Raw genomic sequence first — 12,122 nt, forward strand, 5'->3', positions numbered from 1 at the left:
GCTCTGACTGTAGAGTGATACATTATTGTGTTAAAATAACTTTAGCAGAGCATGGTTTCGACCCACGGACTTCTGGTTTTTCGCCCCAGCACGCTTCCACCGCGCCTCTCTGCTGCGGTGATTGGCGTCTCATTCCGGTTTCTGGCTGTAGTTTGAGACGTTATTGTGTTATATAACTTTAGCAGAGCGTGGTTTCATTCCACGGACCTCTGGGTTATGGGCACAGCACGCTTCCACTTTGCCACTCTGCTGCGAGAACGTCCAATCTTGCTCCAGGCTCTGGCGGTAGTGTGAGACGTTATTGTGTTAAAGTAACTTTAGCAAAGCGTGGTTTGGATCCACGGACCTCTGGGTTATGGGCCCAGCACGCTTCCACTGTGCCACTCTTCTGCTGTCAGAGCGCCTCTTGCTCCAGGCTCTGGCTGTAATACGAGACATTTTGTGCTGAAGTAAATTTAGCAGAGCGTGGATTCGATCCACGGACCTCTGGGTTATGGGCCCAGCACGCTTCAACTGCGCCACTCTGCTGCTAGAGCTGCTCTGCTTTCTCCGGGCTCTGGCTGTAGAGTGAGACATTATGGTGTTAAAATACATTTTAGCAGAGCGTGGTTTCGTTCCACGGACATCTGGGTTATGGGCCCAGCACGCTCCTTCTGCGCCACTCTGCTGCTGTGAGAGCGCGTCTTGCTCGAGGCTCTGGCTGTAGTGTGAGACATTTTTTGTTAAAATAACTTTAGCAGAGCGTGGTTTCAAACCACGGACCTCTGGGTTATGGGCCCGGCACTCTTCCACTGCGCCAATCTGCTGCTGTGAGAGCGCGACTTGCTTGAGGCTCTGGCTGTGTTGTGAGACATTTTGTGTTGATATAACTTTAGCAGAGCGTGGTTTCGATCCACGGACCTCTGGGTTATGGGCCCAGCACGCTTCCACTGCGCCACCTTGCTACTGTGAAAACGCGACTTCCTCCAGGCTCTGGCTGTATTATGAGTCATTATTGTGTTAAGAAAAGCATAGCAGACCGCGGTTTTGATCCACGGACCTCCTGGTAATGGGCCCAGCACGCGACCACTGCGGCTGTCTGCTGCGATAGCGTCGTGTCTTGATGCAGGCTCTGGCTGTAGAGTGATACATTATTGTGTTAAAATAACTTTAGCAGAGTGTGGTTGCGATCCACGGACCTCTTGGTTATGGGCCCGGCATGCTTCCACTGCGCTACTCTGATGCGAGGAAAGAGCGTCTTGCACCAGGCTCTGGCTGTAGTGTGAGACATTATTGTGTTAAAATAACTTTAGCAGAGCATGGTTTCGATCCAAGGACTTCTGGTTTTTCGCCCCAGCACGCTTCCACCGCGCCACTCTGCTGCGGTGATTGGCGTCTCATACCGGTCTCTGGCTGTAGTTTGAGACGTTATTGTGTTATATAACTTTAGCAGAGCGTGGTTTCATTCCACGGACCTCTGGGTTATGTGCCCAGCACGCTTCCACTTTGCCACTCTGCTGCGAGAACATCCAATCTTGCTCCAGGCTCTGACTGTAGTGTGAGACATTATTGTGGTTAAAAACGTTAGTAAAACGGGGTCTCGTCCCCCGGACATCTGGATTATCGGCCCGGGATGTTCCCACTGCGCTACTCTGCGGCGATGGCAGGGCGTCTTGCTCGAGGCTCTGGCTGTAGTGCGAGACATTTTGTGTTGAAATAACTTTAGTAGAGCGTGGTTTCGTTCCACGGACCTCTGGGTTGTGGGCCCAGCACGTTCCCACTGCGCCACTCCGCTGCTGTGAGAGCGCGTCTTGCTCGAGGCTCTGGCTGTAGTGTGAGACATTTTGTGTTGAAATAACTTCAGCAGAGCGTGGATTAGATCCACGGACCTGTGGGTTATGGGCCCAGCACGCTTCAACTGCGCCACTCTGCTGTGAAAGCTGCTCTGCTTGCTCCAGGCTCTGGCTGTAGAGTGAGACATTATTGTGTTAAAATAACTTTAGCAGAGCGTGGATTCGATCCAGGGACCTATGGGTTATGGGCCCAGCACGCTTCAACTGCGCCACACTCCTGCGAGGGCTACGCTGCTTGCTCCAGGCTCTGGCTGTAGAGTGAGACATTATTGTGTTATAATAACTTTAGCAGAGCGGGGATTCGATCCACGGAAATCTGGGTTATATGCCCAGCACGCTTCCACTGCGCCAGCCTGCTACTGGGAAAACGCGACTTCCTCCAGGCTCTGGCTGTATTATGAGTCATTATTGTGTTAAGAAAAGCATAGCAGACCGCGGTTTCGATCCACGGACCTCTTGGTAATGGGCCCAGCACGCGACCACTGCTTCAGTCTGCTGCGATAGCGTCGCGTCTTGATGCAGGCTCTGACTGTAGAGTGATACATTATTGTGTTAAAATAACTTTAGCAGAGCGTGGTTGCGATCCACGGACCTCTTGGTTATGGGCCCGGCATGCTTCCACTGCGCTACTCTGATGCGAGGAAAGAGAGTCTTGCACCAGGCTCTGGCTGTAGTGTGAGACATTATTGTGTTAAAATAACTTTAGCAGAGCATGGTTTCGACCCACGGACTTCTGGTTTTTCGCCCCAGCACGCTTCCACCGCGCCTCTCTGCTGCGGTGATTGGCGTCTCATACCGGTCTCTGGCTGTAGTTTGAGACGTTATTGTGTTATATAACTTTAGCAGAGCGTGGTTTCATTCCACGGACCTCTGGGTTATGGGCCCAGCACGCTTCCACTTTGCCACTCTGCTGCGAGAACGTCCAATCTTGCTCCAGGATCTGACTGTAGTGTGAGATATTATTGTGTTTAAAAACATTAGTAAAACCTGGTCTCGTCCCCCGGACATCTGGATTATCGGCCCGGCATGTTCCCACTGCGCTACTCTGCTGCGATGGCAGGGCGTATTGCACCAGGCTCTGACTGTAGTGTGAGACATTATTGTGTTAAGATAACTTGAGCAGAGCGTGGTTTGGATCCACTGACCTCTGGGTTATGGGCCCAGCACGCTCCTTCTGCGCCACTCTGCTGCTGTGAGAGCGCGTCTTGCTCGAGGCTCTGGCTGTAGTGTGAGACATTTTGTGTTAAAATAACTTTAGCAGAGCGTGGTTTCAAACCACGGACCTCTGGGTTATGGGCCCAGCACTCTTCCACTGCGCCAATCTGCTGCTGTGAGAGCGCGACTTGCTTGAGGCTCTGGCTGTGTTGTGAGACATTTTGTGTTGATATAACTTTAGCAGAGCGTGGTTTCGATCCATGGACATCTGGGTTATGGGCCCAGCACGCATCCACTGCGCCACTCTGCTGCGAGAACGTCGCGTCTTGCTCCAGGCTCTGACTGTAGTGTGAGGCATTATTGTATTTAAGAACGTTAGTAAAACGGGGTCTCGTCCACCGGACATCTGGATTATTGGCCAGGCATGCTTCCACTGCGCTACTGTGCTGCGAGTGCAGGGCGTCTTGCTCGAGGCTCTGGCTGTAGTGCGAGACATTTTGTGTTGAAATAACTTTAGCAGAGCGTGGTTTCGATGCACGGACCTCTGGCTTATGGGCCCAGCACGCTCCCACTGCGCCACTCTGCTGCTGTGACAGCGCGTCTTGCTCGAGGCTCTGGCTGTAGTGTGAGACATTTTGTGTTTAATTAATTTTAGCAGAGCATTTATTCGATCCAGGGACCTCTGGGTTATGGGCCCAGCACGCTTCAACTGCGCCACTCTCCTGCGAGGGCTGCGCTGCTTGCTCCAGGCTCTGGCTGTAGAGTGAGACATTATTGTGTTATAATAACTTTAGCAGAGCGTGGCTGCGATCCACGGACCTCTGGGTTATGGGCCCAGCACGCTTCCACTGCGCCACCTTGCTACTGTGAAAACGCGACTTCCTCCAGGCTCTGGCTGTATTATGAGTCATTATTGTGTTAAGAAAAGCATAGCAGACCGCGGTTTTGATCCACGGACCTCCTGGTAATGGGCCCAGCACGCGACCACTGCGGCTGTCTGCTGCGATAGCGTCGTGTCTTGATGCAGGCTCTGGCTGTAGAGTGATACATTATTGTGTTAAAATAACTTTAGCAGAGTGTGGTTGCGATCCACGGACCTCTTGGTTATGGGCCCGGCATGCTTCCACTGCGCTACTCTGATGCGAGGAAAGAGCGTCTTGCACCAGGCTCTGGCTGTAGTGTGAGACATTATTGTGTTAAAATAACTTTAGCAGAGCATGGTTTCGATCCAAGGACTTCTGGTTTTTCGCCCCAGCACGCTTCCACCGCGCCACTCTGCTGCGGTGATTGGCGTCTCATACCGGTCTCTGGCTGTAGTTTGAGACGTTATTGTGTTATATAACTTTAGCAGAGCGTGGTTTCATTCCACGGACCTCTGGGTTATGTGCCCAGCACGCTTCCACTTTGCCACTCTGCTGCGAGAACATCCAATCTTGCTCCAGGCTCTGACTGTAGTGTGAGACATTATTGTGGTTAAAAACGTTAGTAAAACGGGGTCTCGTCCCCCGGACATCTGGATTATCGGCCCGGGATGTTCCCACTGCGCTACTCTGCGGCGATGGCAGGGCGTCTTGCTCGAGGCTCTGGCTGTAGTGCGAGACATTTTGTGTTGAAATAACTTTAGTAGAGCGTGGTTTCGTTCCACGGACCTCTGGGTTGTGGGCCCAGCACGTTCCCACTGCGCCACTCCGCTGCTGTGAGAGCGCGTCTTGCTCGAGGCTCTGGCTGTAGTGTGAGACATTTTGTGTTGAAATAACTTCAGCAGAGCGTGGATTAGATCCACGGACCTGTGGGTTATGGGCCCAGCACGCTTCAACTGCGCCACTCTGCTGTGAAAGCTGCTCTGCTTGCTCCAGGCTCTGGCTGTAGAGTGAGACATTATTGTGTTAAAATAACTTTAGCAGAGCGTGGATTCGATCCAGGGACCTATGGGTTATGGGCCCAGCACGCTTCAACTGCGCCACACTCCTGCGAGGGCTACGCTGCTTGCTCCAGGCTCTGGCTGTAGAGTGAGACATTATTGTGTTATAATAACTTTAGCAGAGCGGGGATTCGATCCACGGACCTCTGGGTTATATGCCCAGCACGCTTCCACTGCGCCAGCCTGCTACTGGGAAAACGCGACTTCCTCCAGGCTCTGGCTGTATTATGAGTCATTATTGTGTTAAGAAAAGCATAGCAGACCGCGGTTTCGATCCACGGACCTCTTGGTAATGGGCCCAGCACGCGACCACTGCGGCAGTCTGCTGCGATAGCGTCGCGTCTTGATGCAGGCTCTGACTGTAGAGTGATACATTATTGTGTTAAAATAACTTTAGCAGAGCGTGGTTGCGATCCACGGACCTCTTGGTTATGGGCCCGGCATGCTTCCACTGCGCTACTCTGATGCGAGGAAAGAGCGTCTTGCACCAGGCTCTGGCTGTAGTGTGAGACATTATTGTGTTAAAATAACTTTAGCAGAGCATGGTTTCGACCCACGGACTTCTGGTTTTTCGCCCCAGCACGCTTCCACCGCGCCTCTCTGCTGCGGTGATTGGCGTCTCATACCGGTCTCTGGCTGTAGTTTGAGACGTTATTGTGTTATATAACTTTAGCAGAGCGTGGTTTCATTCCACGGACCTCTGGGTTATGGGCCCAGCACGCTTCCACTTTGCCACTCTGCTGCGAGAACGTCCAATCTTGCTCCAGGATCTGACTGTAGTGTGAGATATTATTGTGTTTAAAAACATTAGTAAAACCTGGTCTCGTCCCCCGGACATCTGGATTATCGGCCCGGCATGTTCCCACTGCGCTACTCTGCTGCGATGGCAGGGCGTATTGCACCAGGCTCTGACTGTAGTGTGAGACATTATTGTGTTAAGATAACTTGAGCAGAGCGTGGTTTGGATCCACGGACCTCTGGGTTATGGGCCCAGCACGCTTCCACTGCGCCACTCTGCTGCTGTGAGAGCGCGACTTGCTTGAGGCTCTGGCTGTGGTGTGAGACATTTTGTGTTGAAATAACTTAAGCAGAGCGTGGTTTCGATCCACGGACCTCTGGGTTATGGGCCCAGCACACTTCCACTGCGCCACTCTGCTGCTGTGAGAGCGCGTCTTGGTAGCTCTTCTGGCTCTGGTGTGAGACATTTTGTGTTTAAATAACTTAACAGAGCGTGGATTCGATCCACGGACCTCTGGGTTTTGGGCCCAGCACGCTTCAACTGCGCCACTCTGCTGCTAGGGCTGCTCTGCTTTCTCCAGGCTCTGGCTGTAGAGAGAGACATTATTGTGTTAAAATAACTTTTAGCAGAGCGCGGTTTCGATCCACGGACCTCTGGGTTAAGGGCCCAGCACGCTTCCACTGCGCCACACTGCTGCGGTGAGAGCGCGTCTTGATCGAGGCTCTGGCTGTAGTGTGAGACATTTTGTGTTTAATTAACTTTAGCAGAGCATTGTTTCGATCCCCGGACCTCTGGGTTATGGGCCCAGCACGCTTCAACTGCGCCACTCTCCTGCGAGGGCTGCGCTGCTTGCTCCAGGCTCTGGCTGTAGAGTGAGACATTATTGTGTTATAATAATTTTGCAGAGCGTGGATTCGATCCACGGACCTCTGGGTTATGGGCCCAGCACGCTTCCACTGCGCCACCTTGCTACTGTGAAGACGCGACTTCCTCCAGGCTCTGGCTGTATTATGAGTCATTATTGTGTTAAGAAAAGCATAGCAGACCGCGGTTTTGATCCACGGACCTCCTGGTAATTGGCCCAGCACGCGACCACTGCGGCACTCTGCTGCGGTGAGAGCGCGTCTTGATCGAGGCTCTGGCTGTAGTGTGAGACATTTTGTGTTTAATTAACTTTAGCAGAGCATTGTTTCGATCCCCGGACCTCTGGGTTATTCGCCCAGCATGCCTCCACTGAGCCACTCTGCTGCAAGGGCAGGGTGTCTTGCATCAAGCTCTGGCTGTAGTGTGAGACATTATTGTGTTAAGATAACATTAGCAGAGCGTGGTCTCGTCCCCCGGACCTACGGATTTTTGGCCCGGCATGCTTCCACTGCGCTACTCTGCTGCGAGGGCAGTTCGTTTTGCACCAGGCTCTGGCTGTTGTGTGAGACATTTTGTGTTGAAATAACTTTAGCAGAGCGTGGATTCGATCCACGGACCTCTGGGTTATGGGCCCAGCAAGCGACCACTGCGGCAGTCTGCTGCGATAGCGTCGCGTCTTGATGCAGGCCCTGGCTGTAGAGTGATACATTATTGTGTTAAAATAACTTTAGCAGAGCGTGGTTGCGATCCACGGAACTCTTGGTTATGGGCCCGGCATGCTTCCACTGAGCTACTCTGCTGCGAGGGCAGAGGGTCTTGCACCAATCTCTGGCTGTAGTGTGAGACATTATTGTGTTAAAATAACTTTAGCAGAGCATGGTTTCGACCCACGGACTTCTGGCTTTTCGCCCCAGCACGATTCCAATGCGCCACTCTGCTGCTGTGAGACGCGACTTGCTCGAGGCTCTGGCTGTGGTGTGAGACATTTTGTGTTGAAATAACTTTAGCAGAGCGTGGATTCGATCCACGGACCTCTTGGTTATGGGCCCGGCATTCTTCCACTGCGCTACTCTGCTGCGAGGGCAGAGCGTCGTGCACCAGGCTCTGGCTGTAGTGTGAGACATTATTGTGTTAAAATAACTTTAGCAGAGCGTGGATTCGATCCACGGACCTCTGGGTTATAGGCCCAGCATGCTTCCACTGCGCCACCCTGCTGCTGGGAGAACGCGACTTATTCCAGGCTCTGGCTGTATTATGAGTCATTATTGCTTTAAGAAAAAGTTAGCAGACCGCGGTTTCGATCCACGGAACTCTTGGTTATGGGCCCAGCAAGCGACCAATGCGGCACTCTGCTGCGGTAGCGTCGTGTCTTGCTGCTGGCTCTGGCTGTCGATTGAGACATGATTGTGTTAAAATAACTTCAGCAGAGATGGTTTCGATCCACGGACCTCTTGGTTATGGGCCCGGCATTCTTCCACTGCGCTACTCTGCTGCGAGGGCAGAGCGTCGTGCACCAGGCTCTGGCTGTAGTGTGAGACATTATTGTGTTAAAATAACTTTAGCAGAGCATGGTTTCGACCCACGGACTTCTGGCTTTTCGCCCCAGCACGCTTCCACCGCGCCACTCTGCTGCGGTGATTGGGCGTCTCGTACCAGTCTCTGGCTGTATTTAGAGACGTTATTGTGTTATATAACTTTAGCAGAGCGTGGTTTCCTTCCACGGACCTCTGGGTTATGGGCCCAGCACGCTTCCACTTTGCCACTCTGCTGCGACCGTCCAACTTGCTCCAGGCTCTGACTGTAGTGTGAGACATTATTGTGTTTAAAAACGTTAGTAAAACGGGGTCTCGTCCCCCGGACATCTGGACTATCGGCCAGGCATTCTTCCACTGCGCTACTCTGCTGCGAGGGCAGAGCGTCTTGCGCCAGGCTCTGGCTGTAGTTTGAGACGTTATTGTGTTATATAACTTTAGCAGAGCGTGGTTTCGATCCACATACCTCTGGGTTATGGGCCCTGCACACTTCCACTGCGCCACTCTGCTGCTGTGAGAGCGCGACTTGCTTGAGGCTCTGGCTGTGGTGGGAGACATTTTGTGTTTAACTAACTTTAGCAGAGCGTGGTTTCGATCCACGAACATCCGGGTTATGGGCCCAGCACGCTTCCACTGCGCCATTCTGCTGCGAGAACGTCGCGTCTTGCTCCAGGCTCTGACCGTAGTGTGAGACATTATTGTGTTTTAAAACCGTTAGTAAAACGGGGTCTCGTAGGCCTGATATCTTGATTATTGGTCCGGCATGCTTCCACTGAGCTACTCTGCTGCGAGGGTAGGGCGTATTGCACCAGGCTCTGGCTGTAGTGTGAGACATTATTGTGTTAATATAACTTTAGCAGGGCGTGGTTTCGATCCACGGACCTCTGGGTTATGGACGCAGCACGCATCCACTGCGACACTCTGCTGCGGTGGGAGGGTGTCTTGCTCGAGGCTCTGGCTGTAGAGTGAGACATTTTGTGTTGAAATAACTTTAGCAGAGCGTGGTTTCGATCCATGGACCTCTGATTTATGGGCCCATCACGCTCCAACTGCGCCAGTGTGCTGCGGTGATTGGGCGTCTTATACCAGGCTCTGGCTGTAGTTTGAGACGTTATTGTGTTATGTAAATTTGACAGAGCGTGGTTTCATTCCACGGACCTCTGGGTTATGGGCCCAGCACGCTTCAACTGCGCCACTCTGCTGCGAGAGCTGCGCTGCTTGCTCCAGGCTCTGGCTGTAGAGTGAGACATTATTGTGTTAAAATGACTTAAGCAGAGCGTGGTTTCGGTCTACGGACGTCTGGGTTATGGGCCCAGCATGCTTCCACTGCCTCACTCTGCTGCGAGGGGAGCCCCTCTTTCTCCAGGCTCTGGCTGTAGTGTGAGATGTTATTGTATTAAAATAAACTTAGCAGAGCGTGGGTTCGATCCACGGACCTCTGGGTTATGGGCCCAGCACGCTTCCACTGCGCCAACCTGCTGCTGTGAGAACGCGACTTCCTCCAGGCTCTGGCTGTAGTGTGAGACATTTTGTGTTGAAATAACTTCAGCAGAGCGTGGACTCGATCTACGGACCTCTGGGTTATGGGCCCAGCACGCACCCACTGCGCCACACAGCTGCTGCGAGAGCGCGTCTTGCTCGAGGCTCTGGCTGTAGTGTGAGACATTTTGTGTTGAAATAACTTTAGCAGAGCGTAGATTCGATTCACGGACCTCTGGGTTATGGGCGCAGCACGCTTCAACTGCGCCGCTCTGCTGCGAGAACGTCGCGTCTTGCTCCAGGCTCTGACTGTAGTGTGAGACATTATTGCGTTTTAAAAACGTTAGGAAAACGGGGTCTCGTAGCCCGAACATCTGGATTATTGGCCCAGCATGCTTCCACTGCACTACTCTGCTGCGAGGGCAGGGCGTATTTCAACAGGCTCTGGCTGTAGTGTGAGACATTATTGTGTTAAAATAACCTTAGCAGAGCGTGGTTTCGATCCACGGACCTCTGGGTTATGGGCCCAGCACGTTTCCACTGCGCCACTCAGCTGCGGTGAAAGCGCGTCTTGCTCGAGGCTCTCGCTGTAGTGTGAGACATTTTGTGTTGAAATAACTTTAGCAGAGCGTGGATTCGATCCACGGACCTCTGGGTTATGGGCCCAGCACTCTTCCACTGCGCCACCCTGCTGCTGTGAAAACGCGACTTCCTCCAGGCTCTGGCTGTATTATGAGTCATTATTGTGTTAAGAAAACGTTAGCAGACCGCGGTTTCGATCCACGGCCCTCTGAGTTATGGGCGCACAAGCGACCACTGCGGCACTCTGCTGCGAGGGGAGCGCGTCTTCCTCCAGGCTCTGGCTGTAGTGTGAGATAATATTGTGTTAAATTAAACTTAATAGAGCGTGGTTTCGATCCACGGACCTCTGGGTTATGGGCCCAGCACGCTTCACTGCGCCACTCTGCTGCGAGAACATCGCATCTTGCTCCAGGCTCTGACTGTAGTGTGAGACATTATTGTGTTTAAAAACGTTAGTAAAACGGTGTCTCGTCCCCCGGGCATCTGGATTATTTGTCAGGCATGCTTCCACTGCGCTACTCGGCTGCGAGTGCAGGGCGTCTTGCTCGAGGCTCTGGCTGTAGTGCGAGACATTTTGTGTTGAAATAACTTTAGCAGAGCGTGGTCTCGAACCACGGACCTCTGGGTTATGGGCCCAGCACGTTTCCACTGCCCCACTCTGCTGCGGTGAGAGCGCGTCTTGCTCGAGGCTCGGGCTGTAGTGTGAGACAATTTGTATTGAAATAACTTTTGGAAGAGCGTGGATTCGATCCACGGACCTCTGGGTTATGGGCCCAGCACGCTTCCACTGCGCAACACTGCTGCTGTGAGAACGCGACGTCCTCCAGGCTCTGGCTGTATTATGAGTCATTATTGTGTTAAGAAAACGTTAGCAGACCGCGGTTTCGATCCACGGACCTCTGAGTTATAGGCCCACAAGCGACCACTGCGGCACTCTGCTGCGAGGGGAGCGCGTCTTTCCCCAGGCTCTGGCTGTAGTGTGAGATATTATTGTGTCAAAATAAACTTAGCAGAGCGTGGTTTCGATCCACGGACCTCTGGGTTATGGGCCCACACGCTTCCGTTGCGCCACTCTGCTGCGAGAACATCGCATCTTGCTCCAGGCTCTGACTGTAGTGTGAGACATTATTGTGTTTAAAAACGTTAGTAAAACGGGGTTTCGTCCCCCGGACATCTGGATTATCCGCCCGGAATGTTTCCACTGCGCTAATCTGCTGCGAGGGGAAGGGCGTATTGCACCAGGCTCTGGCTGTAGTGTGAGACATTATTGTGTTAAAATAACTTTAGCAGAGCGTGGTTTCGATCCACGGACCTCTGGGTTATGGGCCCAGCACGCTTCCACTGCGCCATTCTGCTGCTCTGAGAGCGCGACTTGCTCGAGGCTCTGGCTGTGGTGTGAGACATTTTGTGTTGAAATAACTTTAGCAGAGCGTGGTTTCGATCCACGGACCTCTGGGTTATGGGCCCAGCACGCTTCCACTGCGCCACACTGCTGCGAGAACGTCGCTTCTTGCTCCAGGCTCTGACTGTAGTGTGAGACATTATTGTGTTTTAAAACCGTTAGTAAAACGGGGTCTCGTAGCCCGGACCTCTGGGTTATGGGCCCAGCACGCTCCCACTGCGCCACTCTGCTGCGGTGAGAGGGCGTCTTGCTCGAGGCTCTGGATGTAGTGTGAGACATTTTGTGCTGAAACAACTTTAGCAGAGCGTGGTTTCGATCCACGGACCTCTGGGTTATGGGCCCAGCACGCTACCACTGTGCCACTCTGCTGCGGTGAGAGGGCGTCCTGCTCGAGGCTCTGGCTGTAGTGTGAGACATTTTGTGTTGAAATAACTTTAGCGAAGCATGGTTTCGACCCACGGACTTCTGGCTTTTCGCTCCAGCACGCTTCCACTGCGCCACTCTGCTGCGGTGATTGGGCGTCTTATACCAGGCTCTGGCTGTATTTTGAGACGTTATTATGTTATGTAACTTTAGCAGAGCGTGGTTTCGATCCACGGACCTCTGGGTTTTGGGC

General features: G+C 52.7%; 2 non-coding genes across 2 annotated transcripts; both read right to left on the reverse strand.

Moving 5' to 3' along the window:
• Positions 1-6,130: 6,130 nt before the first annotated feature.
• TRNAL-CAA (transfer RNA leucine (anticodon CAA)) lies at positions 6,131-6,202 on the reverse strand. Its single transcript has one exon. It is a non-coding gene; the product is annotated as a tRNA-Leu (tRNA).
• A 1,452-nt stretch (positions 6,203-7,654) lies between these two features.
• Positions 7,655-7,726, reverse strand: TRNAI-UAU (transfer RNA isoleucine (anticodon UAU)). Its single transcript has one exon. It is a non-coding gene; the product is annotated as a tRNA-Ile (tRNA).
• Positions 7,727-12,122: the final 4,396 nt, after the last annotated feature.

The sequence above is a fragment of the Anabrus simplex genome, chromosome 8 (genome assembly GCF_040414725.1).
Source record: "Anabrus simplex isolate iqAnaSimp1 chromosome 8, ASM4041472v1, whole genome shotgun sequence".
Classification (NCBI taxonomy): domain Eukaryota; kingdom Metazoa; phylum Arthropoda; class Insecta; order Orthoptera; family Tettigoniidae; genus Anabrus; species Anabrus simplex.